At 44.9% G+C, this 15,656-nt stretch overlaps 3 non-coding genes across 3 annotated transcripts; 1 reads left to right on the top strand and 2 right to left on the bottom strand.

Moving 5' to 3' along the window:
• Positions 1-1,836: 1,836 nt before the first annotated feature.
• Trnay-gua lies at positions 1,837-1,931 on the bottom strand. The gene is made up of 2 exons: positions 1,895-1,931; positions 1,837-1,872 (listed from the first exon to the last, which is right to left on the bottom strand). It is a non-coding gene; the product is annotated as a tRNA-Tyr (tRNA).
• Positions 1,932-7,316: 5,385 nt separating this feature from the next.
• Trnal-uag lies at positions 7,317-7,398 on the bottom strand. Its single transcript has one exon. It is a non-coding gene; the product is annotated as a tRNA-Leu (tRNA).
• A 7,526-nt stretch (positions 7,399-14,924) lies between these two features.
• Positions 14,925-14,997, top strand: Trnat-ugu. Its single transcript has one exon. It is a non-coding gene; the product is annotated as a tRNA-Thr (tRNA).
• Positions 14,998-15,656: the final 659 nt, after the last annotated feature.

Here is a 15,656-nt window from a genome sequence, read left to right as displayed (position 1 = left end):
AGAGGGCACCGCTTCCTAAGGGGCCAGGCCCTCCGGGCTTCTGGTGGCCCGAGGCACCGGGCGGGGCTGCCGGCCCCCAAACTGAGCGAGGCTTTTCCCACACCGCGTGCCCATCGCCCGGAGTACGCAGGCTCTGCCCACCACCCATTCGGGGACCCTCGGAAGACTGCAGCCCTCCACTAGCACCAAGGCCAGGCATCCTCGCCTGGGTTGGCGGCCACCCTCGAGCCCCGCTGGCCGTCACCCTCCGTGGAACCCGTCTCCAGGCCGCCCTAGATCCCCCAAACGCGAGAGGAAGCCATTCAAGAGACGCCCAGCCTTCTGCCTTGGGCCCCTGTAGGCTCCAGGGTGGCTGTCACTCGGGGCTGGCCCGGGTCTCCTCCCGGCTGCAGAGCGGTCTACCCCAAGCAGGGGACACTCCACGCCGGCCCGGGGATCCCTTTTCCTCACGGTGGACTGTCATCCCGAGTGCGTGGGGCATGACCGGGGTGGTGATCTAGGGAGAGTGGCTAGCAGGAGCCTCTGCAGAGAAGAGGAAGAGGCAGGCCTGCGGCCCCAAGCTGCAATCTCACCTGCAGAGTGAGCTTAGTGTGGGTGGGACTGGGCACTGGCATACAGCAGTGAGACCTGAACCCATCCTCCCCCGGAGCCTCCTCCCGCATTCACTCTGCGCTCTACCCACTCTGGTGATGGGTTGCAGTCCGGATCTTGATCACAGCCATAAGTAGCCCAGGGCTCTGGTCATTGCTTCCTGGACCAGATCGACCTGCTTAGCAAGCTAGAGCCCAAGCCCCGCTGTCTAGAGTCCTTCTCAAAGAGGGGAGGGAGAGCGGGGAGAGGAAGAAGAGTCTGAGGCCCAGACCCACACTCACACTGCTCCTCTGGGGCCATGAAAGCCCAGCTCTTGACCTCCACTCTCACTAGGCCTCAGCATCTTGCTGGTGAGGTCTACTTACCACTGGGCACCAAAGCCACAAGCTGCTCACACCTGTGTGAGCTCAGGAATTTGCGTGGGCCAAGCTTGCTTGGCTCCTTTCCTTACAGCCTACACTCTCACCCTCCCCACCTCATGCACACACACACACACACACACACACACACACACACACACACACACGCTGTCGGGGCCCCTTGAGCTTTTGCCCAAGTCTCTGCTCCCTGTCCACCTGCCTAAGCCTTGCCCAGGAGCAGGGTAATGGGAGTAGGTGGTGACACCACCTTCCCACCCGGCCCTCCGGTAGCCTTACTTTTCCAGGCAGTTCCCCCAGCCATATGGTGGCACCAAGCAAAGGTGTGAGGGCTGGAGAGAAGTGCGGCTCCAGAAGGTGGGGATGTGGGCAGGAGAGGCAAACTCCTGTTTCCAGCCCGGAGAGGAACAGGAACACCTGCCACCCCTGTACATCTCTGCCACCTATACAGGGAACACAGCAAGGATGGATCTTGTGTCCCAGCACTCGGAAGCTTCATGACAAAAGGAACTAGACACATAAGCACATATAAGAGGGACAAAGACAGTGACAGGGACAGGGAGAAACAAATGAGAAGGAAGAAAGGGAGAGAGAGAGAGAGAATGACAGACACACAAAACAGAGTGTGCTGTCTTGGCTGGAAAATAAAAGCAGAAAGAGACAGTGGTGTGAGGAAGGAGGCCAAGGTGGTTGAGGAGGTACTGAGATCCCACAAGAGTCCCTGGTGCTCCGCGGTGTAGGTGGGGGTGGCGTGTGCAAGGTGCGGTGTGGGGGGGTCCCAGAGCTGGAGGCCCCGAGGTAGCAGAAGGTTGCCCTGCGGGACAAAGTGGAGGAGCGGCAGCGGTGTATGCACAAAAGCATGAGGCACTCCTTCGAGCCGGAATCGAACCAGCGACCTAAGGATGTCCACAAACTTGTATCAGAGTCTACAGTCCTCCGCTCTACCAGCTGAGCTATCGAAGGGCGCACGCTGCTAGGGCTGAGTGGTGCGGCTTTCCGGAGCCGGGGCGGGGTGGAGGTGTGGATGGGAACGAGTCCCTGGAAGCCTAGAGGTTCAGCGGGCCTGGGGTGGAAGTAAGAAGCCGGCCCAGAGAGAGAGCCGGGGTGCACCTCTGCATTGGGCGCAGGTTGTGACCCATGGGCGCGGTTGTGGTTGTGGCCTCCAGGGCAAGGGATGGGGTGGCATTGGCGCCCACTGCCTCTGTCCCCTTGCCCATTGCGGCCTCCGCCCCACCCCCGCCCCCGTCCCCAGGTGTGCTGGACGACGGTGCCCCGGGGCAACTCTAGTCTTGAGGTCTTGAGGTGATTCGAAGTTGGGACACAGGCCAAAGGATGAGTGGGTTTTGCCCTGAATTGCTGCTTTGGGGAGATACCTTTGAAAGAGGACATACCATATTTGTAAGGATTTTTTAATTCTTAACTTTGTGCACATGTCAGTTTTTGTTTAATGTTTTTTGTTGTAAAGTATTTTTGCTCTCCCTGTGATTTTCCATTCCTTAATTTCAGTGTCATATTCCTTCAAGTCGTGAATCTACTGTATTAATGAATTTTAATTTCATCTTAAAATTTTTCTTTCTTTACTTAGTTGAGGTGAGTGAGGGTCTGTTTATTTTGATACTACAATCTTTAATGCACATGTCCTTTTTTCCATCTTGCTCTCATTGCTGTTTTATTTTTGTGCATCTTCTTCAGTGCCCTGCGTTTTTTTGCTGATGTAAACATGGGTCAGTTGTGCTTCTAAACTTAAAGAATTTGAGAGTGTGTAGGTTAGAATTAGATCATCAGTTTTGGTACTTCATTAACATGAAAAGATACATAAGCCACTTCATTCTCCCTCCAAAGAGGAAGGTCTGGGAGGGAAAAACTACCAATATAAATTTAAAAGTGTATTTATTCACTCACGTAGCAAGTTATTTAAAGACTAATTCCATCTTCAGTTAATTTTGTTTTATTTTTTTACTTAATTTTTTTCTTAACTGTTTTCTCAGTGAAATGAAAAGCTGAAAGTGAGAGTGCATGAGAGGATGTTGGCTGTTTTCAGGACACAAGAAAGTCGATGAAAGAGTAGTCTCTAAGAGTGGTACCATCAAGAGAGTAAGAAAAATAGTAGATCGTTATCCGGACACACTCAAGATTACTATCATGAATTTAAATCCAAATCAGTTGAGCATCACTTTGTTTTTCTCCAGCCTAATTCCTATAGGTGGCTGTAGGCACTGAATGCTACATTTAAATGAAGCTTGGGAGTTTGCTACCTGAGTAAGCCCAAGTGAAAGAGGGATGCCATCCTCAAATCTCCAGACCAAGGTGTCAACAAGAAACTTGCAGCTTTTCTTACAGCTTTTTATAAGGGAACAGCCACCTGTGTTCTTGCAAAACCCTTAACTGAGGATCCTCTCCTGTAAATAGAAGCTTTTTTCTTTCCCTGCTTTTCCAAAAATACAGTGAGAAAAGGGAAAAAAACTAGATTCAATCAAGATCAAGAGAGACACCAAATTCTACTATCCACTCCCCAGGACCTCCAAAACACATGCACAGATCTGGAAGTAAGCATACGTTACTTATAGCTTCTCAGCCTTTTTTGCTAAGAACAATTGTAGCTTACTTCTAGCTTACAAAGTGAAAATTTCTAAGAGAAGCTCTGGTTGTGGACCTAACACCTAAGAGCAGAGGCAGTCAAGGGTTACTTTTTTGATCGCAGTGTCTACCACTGAGCTATATGAGCCCTATTTAGGGGTCTTTGACTCGAGTCTTCTGGAGTTGAAACATGTCCCTACCCCACGAGCTTGCTCCTGTCCAGCCATCTCCTAACAGTCTTGCCAGTTGCTGTCCTGCCTCTTCAATTCCCAGTAGGAAAAGGCGGGGAGGAAAGGGGAGAGATGTGAATGGGTCTTAGATGTTGGGAGGCAGAGCCATCCCAGAGCAAATAGGAAGTCTAGGAGCCCATTCTAAAGTCCTGGCTGTGTGCCAGGGACAGCAGAGACCACAGGATCTACACCTGGTGCCCTTGACACAGGAGTTGGCTCTTGTTCTGTCACAGGCTGTCCATTTATAAGAAAAAGATGTAAAACAAACAGACACCACTTCATGACACTCTCTAGTCCTCACATCAATCCTCCTGCTGCATGGACAGCTACTTTTTTGTGTTTCTCCTCCACCCTGGCAAAAACCTGAGCTGGCAGTGGTGGGATTTGAACCCACACACCGGAAGAGACTGGAGCCTTAATCCAGTGCCTTAGACCACTGAACCATATTACCACAAGTGAGCAGCTCTCATACCTCCTCTTTCTGATGGTAATTGTGTTTAAAAACAAAACAACAAAACTTTTCAGCTATTTTCTACAACATATCCTAAGAGCATATGGAGGAAATGTTGGGAAAACAAATGATTCTCTCACAAAAGCTGACTCTCCTTGCGGACTCCGAACTGTTATTCCTCCACCCTGGGCTTAAAGGGGAAGGTTGGTCTCATTGAATGAACGAATGAATGAATACTGAGTAAAGAGTGACTGAAATCTTCACGGCACTAGGCTGTGGGCCTTTCACAGGTGTAGACTATATTTTACTTTTCCTGACTTAATCTCATTCTTGCCACAAATTTCTTAGAAAGATAAACCAGGTTGTATGGTAACTAAAGCTACAAAAATTAGCCTCAAAGGAACATGTCTTAGGCATTTGCAAACACTGGAGGGCCTCCTTAGAGCAGGAATCTAACCATCGTCCCAAAGATGCCCAGGAACTCCCCAGCCCTCCTTGTACCCGCTGAAACAGATGGGGTGCACATACGTATGAGGCTGTGGCCAGCTCATAGGGCCAACCCCTTTCAAGCTTTCACACTCTGTTCCTCAAACAATCCGAGATGTCTTCATCCTGCTCCCACATACAGAACAGATGCCTATATGGTACTAATGTAATGTTTTTAGGTTCTTAAACCGCAGGTTTGTCACGTTGGCATTTCAGCCTTGCCAATCACCCCTCTGACCTCGCCCCCTCATGGAGCTTAGTTGGGAAGGGGGCGCAGGGCTCCAGTTCCCTGCTGACAGATGTTGCCTCTCCTGGGTACAGCCTGACACCACACCTTTGAAGGAATGCCTCTGGGCCTTCCTCCACTCAAAACCCATCTAGCTTAGGGACATAGTGGACTTATTTTCCTGAGAAAATATTCTAGCAACAAGCAATCAAAATTAAAACTTAAAAGAATAATTCAATTTTATAATATAATCATTCAATATGAAATAGGAATAAAACATGTCCAATACTTGTACAGTGAAAAAAAGAGAGAAATGAACAACAACCTATATATAAAGAGAAAGAAATACTTCATATTCAAATGAGAAGATTCGATGTTGTTAAGATATCAGCTATCCCAAAATTAATTTATAGATTTAATGCAATCCCAATAATAATCTCAACAAATTATTTTTGAAGAAATTGACAGGCTGATTCCAAAATTTATATGAAATGTCAAAGATACAGTGTTCTCAAAACAACCTTAAAGACAAGAACAAAATTGGCAAACTAACTCTGACATTTATTGCATTAAATCAGACTGTATTTATATTTATTTATTACAAAGCTACTACAATTAAGAGTTTTATATTGACATTAAGATGTAAAACAGAGAACTATGGGACAGAAGTACAGAGTCAGAACCACACAAATATTGTCAGCTAATCATTAGCAAAGTTTTAAAGACAATTCAGTGGAGTCTTTTCAACAAATGTACTGAAAAGATTGTAACAAACAGATTTTAAACCTGCATCACACCATATACCAAAAAAGAAAGAAAGAAAGAGGATCATGTATTTAATGGTAAAACTCAAAATTCTAAAATGTTTAGAATAAAATCTCCATCGTATTTTGGGAAAGATGTTACACATACACCATTAGAAGTATGACCCACATTAAAAAGAAGAAGAAATATGACCCACAGAAGGAAAACGTGGTTAAATGAACTTTGTCAAAATTAAGATCCTCCACCCTTTGAAAGTCACTGTTAAGAGACAACCCCAAGAGTAGGAGGTAATCATCTTCAGACATGACTTTGCTCCTAGGGGACATTTGACAATATCAGGAGACATTTTTAGTTGCCCTAACTGGAGAGGAAGGGCAGTACTACTGGCATGAAGAGGGTAAAGTCAGGGATGCTTCAGACAGCTCTCCACAGCAAAGAATTACCCATTCCAATAAGTCCCCAAAGGGGAGGTTGACTAGAGTATTAAGCCACCCAGACAAGCTTAACACTTGCCTTCCGCAGGGAAACAGGCCAGTCAGATTTCATTATTACCTACTGACACAAACCGGTGACTCTCTTCCAAAGCTTTGAAGAAGAAACAATTCTTAAATGCAAAAGTGTAGCTGGTGGACACTGAGTCCTGTCCAAGGCACCTTCTGATGCCAAAGGCCTGTCAGGAGGGGATTTAGTAACAGCATTGCATTCTGCAAAGACCAGAGAGAGATGCTTTTTAAAGAACTCAAATTCTCAATTTGAACTCACCTTGGGACTTTTTGCTGGTGAGGTGTTCTTCCACGGTGAGCTCAAGCCAGGGAGTCAGACCTTTAACATCACTTCCCTGAGCTGGTGAGCAGCTGTCCCTGGTGATTCCTGTCCTGATTCACCCATCTTTTCTTACCATGCTAATGGAAATGGAGGGAGATGGGTGAGGGAGTGGGTTGTAGTTGAGAGAGGGTCAAAGGTGGAGAGAGACAGCATTGAATGGGAAACTTAGTGGAGGTCCAGAGGCAGACAACAGCAGGGACCACAAGGACACCTTCAGCTCTGTGTAACTGCCTAAATTCCCAAAGTCAACATTTAGGAGCAAATGAAACAAATGTTCACTTTACTCTGTGCCTCTTATCCTACTCTTTCACAAAACGGCCTGCATTTTCAAGGTTATTTAAGGTTCTAGCTGCAATGTCATCCCTTTGGCAAATCCCTATTAGCAGCTGCCTTTTAAACAGAAGTGAAGATAGGAAAGAGTGTATCATTTTATGAGTTTGTGAGACTAAACTCTCAGCTTTCATTGGCAGCTGAATTATTCATTCACTGGTCATATTCCCCAGCTCAGAGCTAGGTGTTCAGAAAATTCAGATGATAGTTGTTTTTTTGTTCTGTGTTGTTTTTTGTTTTACTTTAGAACTTGAAACATTTATTTTATTATATATTTTATTTTTATTAGTAAACGTTTGCAATACATATTGATTGCTTTCATTGTGGGGGGTTGGTAAATGTACATGACACATTTTAATTATTTTTGCTTCCACTTCTGGGTGATAGGTTTTAATATAAGGTGAAACCCAGAGTACAGACACTGGAAGCCATCTGTGATGATTGTAAAAATGAAACCTTGGCAGGGGTGGGATTTGAACCCACACCTCCATAGAGACTGGAGCCTAAATCCAGCACCTTAAACCACTCGGCCACACTACCAATTTACAACAAGTTATATGTCTACTTTTCCTGGTTATAATATTCTGTACTTTTATTTTTCAGGGTTGTGCTCTGGACACCCAAGTTGAAACCATATGTCATGCATCTCCAGAGGACACTCAGGGAGAAGTTTCCAAGATACCTTTTTCTCTTCCCTCCTTTCTCCTCCCCCTATCCCATTTGAATCTGCATGCAAACCTGAGATCGGGAGCAGCTCCTCTCTATCTGGAAACTAAAGGAAAAGATTTCCTTTCAGACGAACTAGCAGCCCCGGAAGCCAAGCTCTTGGGATCTAGAATGTAGAGCTTCCTAAAGGCAGGGGCCGTGACAGCCCCAGCCTGGCGCCCAGCGAGCCTGATAGCCCAGAAATTAAGTATTGACGGAGTGGAGCTTCCGCACTTAGACCCCAGACGGCCCGAGGCGGGGATGGGCGCGGTGGAAGAGAGAAGAGCACCTTTCTCATTCTCCCTTGTGCGTTCTGAGGCAGGAAAGCACCCTTCGAGACTCCAGGAAAAGGAGGCTGTGCGTTAAAGGATCAGGACCGACCTCGCGTCCTAATTCTCTGCTGCTCCTGGAGAGGCACAGTGCAGAAAGTCTATGCCGGTTAAGGCTCGCCCTCGAGTGTCGACCCGAGCGGTCTGCAGCCTCTGTCTCCCAGTTCTGCGTGCACAAGGTTGATGCTAGGTTCCGACTGTCGCGGGAAAGCGTGAGGTTCCACCTGCCTGCCGGGTTACGACGGGGTGAAGTTAAGGAACGCCGGGATGTTGATATATCTCTATCGTTGGTTCGTGGCAGTAGCAGAGAATTTAACTCACTACTGTGGTCTAAACTTGCAGAGAAAAACAGATGCCCGTCGCAGCAAAAGGATGGGTGGGGGGCTGGGGAATGTTTTGGTTAATTTTGTACTTCCCAGGGCAGAAACTGTGGTTCGCTAGTAGCACCTAATCACTAATCGTGTTTTTCTGCTTGATGAAATGAGCTATATCTGGGGACCATACCAAAGAGGCTGTAAACAGATTGGTTGTATATGTTCATATTCGATTTCTCTCCCTTTCCCTCCCCGCTTCTCCCTCTCTCGCAAAATATACCAAGTTGGGGAAGAAGCGCCCAGACCTGGCACTCTTCCTCAGAACCAGCGGTGGTTATTGTCTCTCAATCACTTTGAGCTTCTCAAGAAGGAAAAAATGCTCCGCTTGTGCCTGGCGGTGGACTGGGGAGTGAGGCGATCGTCTAGGACATATAGGGGATTCTTCCAGGAGTTTTCTCCTGAAATTCTATAGGCTTTGTCTATGACCTAGCATTTTGAGGGGCTAAGGCAGGAGGATTGTGAGTTCAATTGCAGTCTGGGCTTCTTAGGGAGACTCTGTCCATAATAATAATAATAATAATATAATAATAATTTTTAAAAGGCTGTAAGTGTAGTTCAGAGTGAAAGACCTAGCTTCAATCCCCAGTACTGGAAAAAAGTGACCTTACTTGGAAATATCATCTTTATAGAAATAACTGTTATGGTTTGTATCCAGATGTCCACTCAAAGCCTCATGTGGTCACAGGTGAGGCTTTTTGGAGGTGGCTGGACCAAGAGTGTGTGGTGCTGAGACTAAGGGTGTGCTGCTAGGATAAGGGTGCCCCACACTGGGTATGAGTGCTGCCCACCCTAAGGGCTGGTAGCCTGGATGGAATACAAAGGTCAGAAAGAAGGCTGCTGCCATTACTTGCTGCTTCACTGCTTTGCTGCTTGGCTGCTTGGCTGCCTTCTGCCTGCCAAGAACGATTTCTGCTCTGCAATGCCCCTCTGCCATCACACCCTGCCTTGGAGCCAGCCAAGTATGGACTGGAACCTCTGCAAACTCTGACCTAAATAGACCTTGCCTTCTTTAACTTTGAGTGTCAGTTATTTTGTCTCAGCAACAAGAAAAGTAACTAAAGCAATAACCAAGTTGAAATATATTTTCTAAAATTTTGCCCGTGCTGAATGTGCTAAAAAACTTGGGTTTTTTCTTAAAGATGACAGCTAACCAAAGATCATGGTAACCCCAAAATAGCACAGGTTTCTTAAACTATTGGCAAACCAACCAAGACCCTTTGGGAGAGCTTCATGCATCTCCTCCTCAGTTAGATACACTATTAAGTAGCAGTCACTCAAGAGAACAGGGACTGGGGTGTTCCAGGAAGAGAGAAAAGTCTGAGAAAATATACAAAGGGAGCCAAAGAGCAGTAAAGGGCATGGAAACTGTGATTATCTTTCCACGCCTGTGCCTGAACTCCTCATTCTTGCTCTCTTCAGAATCCAATCTAGAGCACAGTGGGGGATGACTGCCTACAGTATGTGAAACTAACACAAAGAGAAAAACTGGGACAGGTTTGTGAAAGCAAGGCTAGGAATCAGTCTTTTCTGGCATGTTACTCACTGGATTATAATTTCACTGCTATCTTACAAATTGCCGTATTTTGTGTGATCCAGGGTGAGTTGAATCTCTAGTTTTGTGTTTTTGTTTTGCTTGTGGTCCAAAAGTCCCATATCTGACTGACTCCACAACTTTTCCCCCTCTTTCTTCTTGAGGATTATCTTTGAATCATAATTCCAGACTCTGTCCATAGGTGTGGGTACAGTGAAAGAGCATGCATTACATTAAGCTAATACTGAAATTGGACTAAGGGGGCCACTCAGTTAAAGAAAATCCAGAATCTCTCAAAATAAGCACAAGAGTGGCCCAGAGAGGATCTCAAAAGAAGAAAGGAAAAGACTTCACAGATCTAATACAAACCATATATTACTCAGTGGATGTCAATTTGCAATTAGGGCTTCAAGCAGTATGACAGTAGCTTATTTATTGTGTACCACAACATCTTTCTGTATGATTTCTTGCACTATCACATCCAGACAGCCAAAATTTTGTTTCCCAAGCTTTGACATATAAGAACCTGTCATGACCTAAGCTCTGCTGCCTATAAGAGGCTGAAAAGAAAGAATCTGAAGTAATGGCACAAAGGATTTTGTATAAGCCCGAGTGACTGCCCTCTCTTGAGTTCAGAAGTGCAAATTTGCATGCAGCAGAAATGGCTGGTCAGATATTTTTTGCTGTTACTTAGAGCTTTTCTTATCCTTTCTTCTCTGCCCATACGGCACTAAAATTTGAACCTGTATTTTCCAGATTTCCTTGCCAGCTGGTTTCAGATTAGGCTCTGTCAGTTGGATTTAGACAGTATCTCTAAAGATTATCAGACCACATCTACAAAGAAGCTATTCTGCTTTTGCCCCAGTAGTCATAAATGATTTTCACCAGATTGAGGTAAATTCTTTCGATGTCTATTTTCTTTCAGTTTTTTTTTTCCAGGAATTGAAGTTGGATTTTGTCAACAGCTTTTTCTGTGTCTATTGAGATGATCATGTGATTTTCATCCTTACTTCTGTGTATGTGGAATATTACATTTGATTTACATATGTTGAGCCATCCTTGCATCCCTGGGATCAAACCCACTTAGTCATGATGTATGATATTTTTGATGATTTGTTGTATTGTTTTCCAAAATCTTGTTGAAGATTTTTGTCTCTATGTACATTAAAGAGATTGCCCTTTAATTTTCTTTTTTCAGTTGGGTCCTTGCTTGGTTTTGGAAACAAGGTAATGCTAGCTTCCAAGAATGAATTTGGCAGTACTCCTTGCCTTTCAATTTCTCTGAAGAGCTTGGGGAATATTGGCATGAAGTTCTCGTAGAATTCAGTGCAGATCTGCAAATCTTTCTTACGCTTATCTTTTCAGTCTCTTCAACATGTCTTTAGAAGGGTAGAACATTTTGATTTTAACAAGACTTAATTTATCAATTTTAAATGAATTTTGTTTTTGACATTACATCTAAGATGTCTTAGTCAGCATAGTGGAACATGCCTTTAATCCAAGCATACAGGGAGTTGAGGTAGGAGGTAGAAAAGTTTGAAACCAATTTAAACTTCCCAGAGAAAGCCTGTCTCAACACACACACCCACCCACCCCACCCCACCCTCGCCTCATTCCAGATCACAAAGAGTTCCTTTCCCTTTTAAAAAAAATTTTAGTCAATGATATGAGAAATGTATTGAAGACACTTTTTTTTTTTTGACACATGGATATCCAATTGTTTCAGGACCACTTATTGAGAAAAACTACTCTTTCCTTTGTTGACAAAAAAATAACGATCTTGGGCCTGGGATTTAGCTCAGTGGTTCCACTGCCTGACCCCAAGCATAAGGCCCTGAGTTTGATCCCCGGTACAAAAAAATTAAATAAATCTTGCTTTAAAGGAAAATAAGAAAATAATTTATTCCAAGCCAAACATGAGTGACCATGGCCTGGGAACACAGATTCCAGTTACCCTGAATAACATATGCCACCATGGAAGAGGTTACATGGACTTTTATGGCCCCAGAAGAGATACAGTCATAAATCAATACCTTCAGTGTATACAGAGAGGGGAGGAATTATATAGGCTGGTTAAGGTACAGTAGGGAAAATCTGACCATTAGACTGATTGACACTGTATCTTAATGCATTCTCAGGGAGAAGATTGGTAGCATCAAGACCCTGTTCTTTCACTAATTGTCATGAGGCATGTTAGGATAGACACCAAAAGTTAGATATGGAAGAGAGGCAAGAAATAGAACCCTGAAGCACTTAATTTGGCTCTAAGCCTGCAGTGTGGCTCACATTCACCCATAGTAACCAGGCATAAAGGAGTAAGATACATATGTGATATCTTGTGTAAAAACAGGCACGCATGCATACATATGCACACAAATTTCCTGTAACTGGAGAATTTGTTCTCTTTTACCACGAAGGACAAGTCTGTTTTTACTTTCCTTATGCTACTATGTTAAGTATTTGAGGATAGTAACGATGTACCAACTTTCTCTTTTGCATATTTAAAATCTTCAGTTTCATCTGTAATTTTTTTTTTGTGGGGGGGGGGTTTCACTCCGTAATTCAGTCTGGCATTAAACTCACTATGTTACCCTCAAACTTGTGACAATCTTCCTGCCTCGACCTCCCAAGTGTTGGGATAACAGGTATGAGCTACACCATATCCAGCCTGCAAGTAGTTTTACAAACCTAAAATCCATGGGAACTTCCTCTAGCCCCTCCTCAAAGGACACTCTATTTGTCCAGATCAGATAGTAACTAGATTCAATTCGTACCACCCCTGGAACTGCCTCTAGTCCTTTGCTGAAGAAGATGGAAGCTACAGAAAAAACAGGGATCAAGAATACAGTCAAAGGCCTGGAATGTCACTGGAAAGTTGCTGGTAAGAAACCGGATACTGATGTATACAGCAGCAAAAGATGCTCAAGTAACTGGAGCTCTTCAAAAAATGAGCCAATGTCCTTCTCTGTCCAGACTACAAACCTATTGGTTAATGCCACACACCACTAGGATGAGTTCCCCCACCCATTTGTTGGCCTACATGCCAATCATCTCTGGAAATACCGCCCCCAAGACATACCCAGAATTGCGTTTTACCAATCTACTAGGTGCTTTTAATCAAATCAAGTTGACATATATCACTATTAATAGTCACAGTATCTAACTCAAGTATTTATTTTAATGCTTTGATATATTCTGGGGATGTAGCTTGGTGTGAAGGCCTGGGATCAATCTCCAGTACTGGAAAAAACAATTTTTTTTTCAGGAAAGAAAAAAAACAAATACCACCATAAGCTAACATCTTCATCTAAGTTTTCTGACCTTCAGAACGATGAGAAAATAAATTTCAATTGTTTCAACCACCCAGGCTGTGGTACTCTGTTGTGGTAGCCTTTGAAAACTCATACAAGAGCTGAGAGTTTTCCAGAACTAAAGAAAAATGACATTCTATGCATTTAAGAAAACCCATACCTCCAAACCCAATACCTATCCTGTACTTGGAAAACCATGGGTTTCTCTAAGAGATCACTTACTCTTGTTTTATACTTCTAAACTGAAATCTCTGGGTGCATCTAATTGGTGGAACATAGGTCACATTCCTGTTCCCAGCTGCAGGTTGGGAAAGCGAGTTTTCTTATAAAGACTCATATGTGAAATTACCAAATGCAAAGAGAATGTTTAAAACATATCAGTCAGCCACTAATGTGACAAATGCTCATAACAGCTGTTCAGAAAGTTTATATTCAGACCTCTGCTGTTTCATTTACTCTCTTCCTTCTTTTTACTTTACTTCCTTTCTTCAAGAGCTCTTAACTCTTAACAGATCCAACCCAATGGACGACATAATTTGACTATCTTATTAGTCCATGGAACTTTACTCGGGAGTATTCTTCTTAGCACTCCTTCACACCACTTTATGCAGTTCAAGCTGGTCTTGAACTCAGGCTGGCCTTGAACTCACAGTGATCCTCCTGCCTCAGCCTCTAGAGTGCTGGGATTACAGGTGCCACCACCACACCAGGCCTTTCTTCTTTATTGTACTTCATATTTCAGTTCAGTATATTCTCCATTTCTGATATGTTGAATTCATTCCTTTCCTTTTAGTCCCACAACTGTCATCTGCTTACACTTTATGTTTAAGCATCTCTGGTGTTCCTGGCTCTGTCTTTTCCTCCCTTCAATTTATTCTGCAATCCATGTTTGCTGAATTTCTATTTTTCTAATTTAGAGAAGATCTAACTTCTTTCCTATCTCCTAAGTTTCTGTTCTTTATTTTCACTAAATTAAGGCCTTTCCCCTCAAGGAGGGTGAATATATGCCCCAGGCAGGATTCTACGCAGACAGTTAAATAACTCAGACTTTCTCTCTGAATTTGCTCATGATTTTCTTTCGTCATAGGTCACCCCAGCTCAGGACTTGTCTAAGACTCAGCCTCCCCCTTCTAGTGCAACTCAAGCCCCCTCCACACCTGAAGGCCCATCTAGAAGGCTTAAATTGCAAGTTTGTGGACCTTACTTGTCCACTGCCCTCTCACATCTGGCACATCTACTTTTCATTGTTCTCATTCATGAAATCCATGGTTCTTTTGTTCGATGCAACAATGACAGTGACTTCAGGATTAAGATCATATTTGAATTCCTAGTGCCCAGTGCAAAGCCTGGTATAGAATTGGAATTTGGTGTTTGTTGAATGAAGGAAGACATTAAAATTAACAACTCATCGCTCGGGTGCTGAGCCTCTGAGCTCTGAAAAGGTTTAAGGAACTTGGATTGCAGTGAAATGCATGTCCTCAGTCTAGGAGAAAATCAAGTGTGGAAGTTGTAGTTTCAGCTGAGACTCTATACCAGATTTCCATTTTTATTTTTTCACAACATTGAAGAAAATGAGAGGGGGGAAGAAAGTGTTTCATTTTCTTAATGTGTGAAGTTGGGTACGTTTTTCCAGTTTAGGGATAGGAATGTCACTGGCCTCCACAGTGAGTCATTCCCAGTAAGACGAGTCTACAGACTGAATTTCAGTGGATAGGAAAAAAAAAATGAAATTGGAATTTTAACAGCTTATCTCGTGAAGGCCCAGGGAAATGTTCCTCTTCTTTTTCAGAGAAAGAAACAGCCTCAATTTCCGTGAGGCCCTATAGCTCAGGGGTTAGAGCACTGGTCTTGTAAACCAGGGGTCGCGAGTTCAAATCTCGCTGGGGCCTGAATTAGCTTTTTGCCTGCACCTTAAAATTCGCCCCGCCCCTCCCCACCGCTGTAAATGATATCGGAGAAAATGACCTATTTCAGTTTCTCAGCGCCCGGGAATAACACTCGCAGAGCAAAACACGCTCCGTTTTGGTTCCTGTACGAGCGCACAGTGCTGCAGCCGGGAACACGGGCGCCGCCCGCCTCAGCCGGCCCACGGACTCCGTGCGGTGTAGGAAGACGGCCTGGGAAGCGAAGAGGACTGAACCTCCTCTCTGCTTTCTGGGCGAATGTGGGATCACGAAGGGGGCCTCCTCCCCACCGGGTGCTCGGCGGCTGCCGTTGGGCTCGGGCTCAGGACGCGCCGCCGCCCAGCCTGGCCGCGGTTCCTTTCGAGCGTCTCGTACTTCACTGCCCACGTTGGGGACAAGTGCGGGACGAGACGTGGGTTATTAAACTTGACCTTGACACAAAGAAATTGTCGCTCCCTCTTTGAAAAAACCTAAAAATGATCTCTTCGAAAGAGAGCGGTCGCAGTTCTACCCGCCCTCAAGGTACTCCACGCCGTCTCGCTCCCCTGGGGAGTCGGTCTGCACCAGCGGAAGGAGGACGCCGCCTGCGGGAGAGAGGGCGGGCGGGCTCCGGAAGGGGGCGCTGCGGAGCCCATCCGAGCCGC

This window comes from Fukomys damarensis, unplaced genomic scaffold (genome assembly GCF_012274545.1).
Source record: "Fukomys damarensis isolate Sample0158 unplaced genomic scaffold, DMR_v1.0_HiC HiC_scaffold_17, whole genome shotgun sequence".
NCBI lineage: Eukaryota > Metazoa > Chordata > Mammalia > Rodentia > Bathyergidae > Fukomys > Fukomys damarensis.
This window is presented reverse-complemented; position numbering and strand designations above follow the sequence as displayed.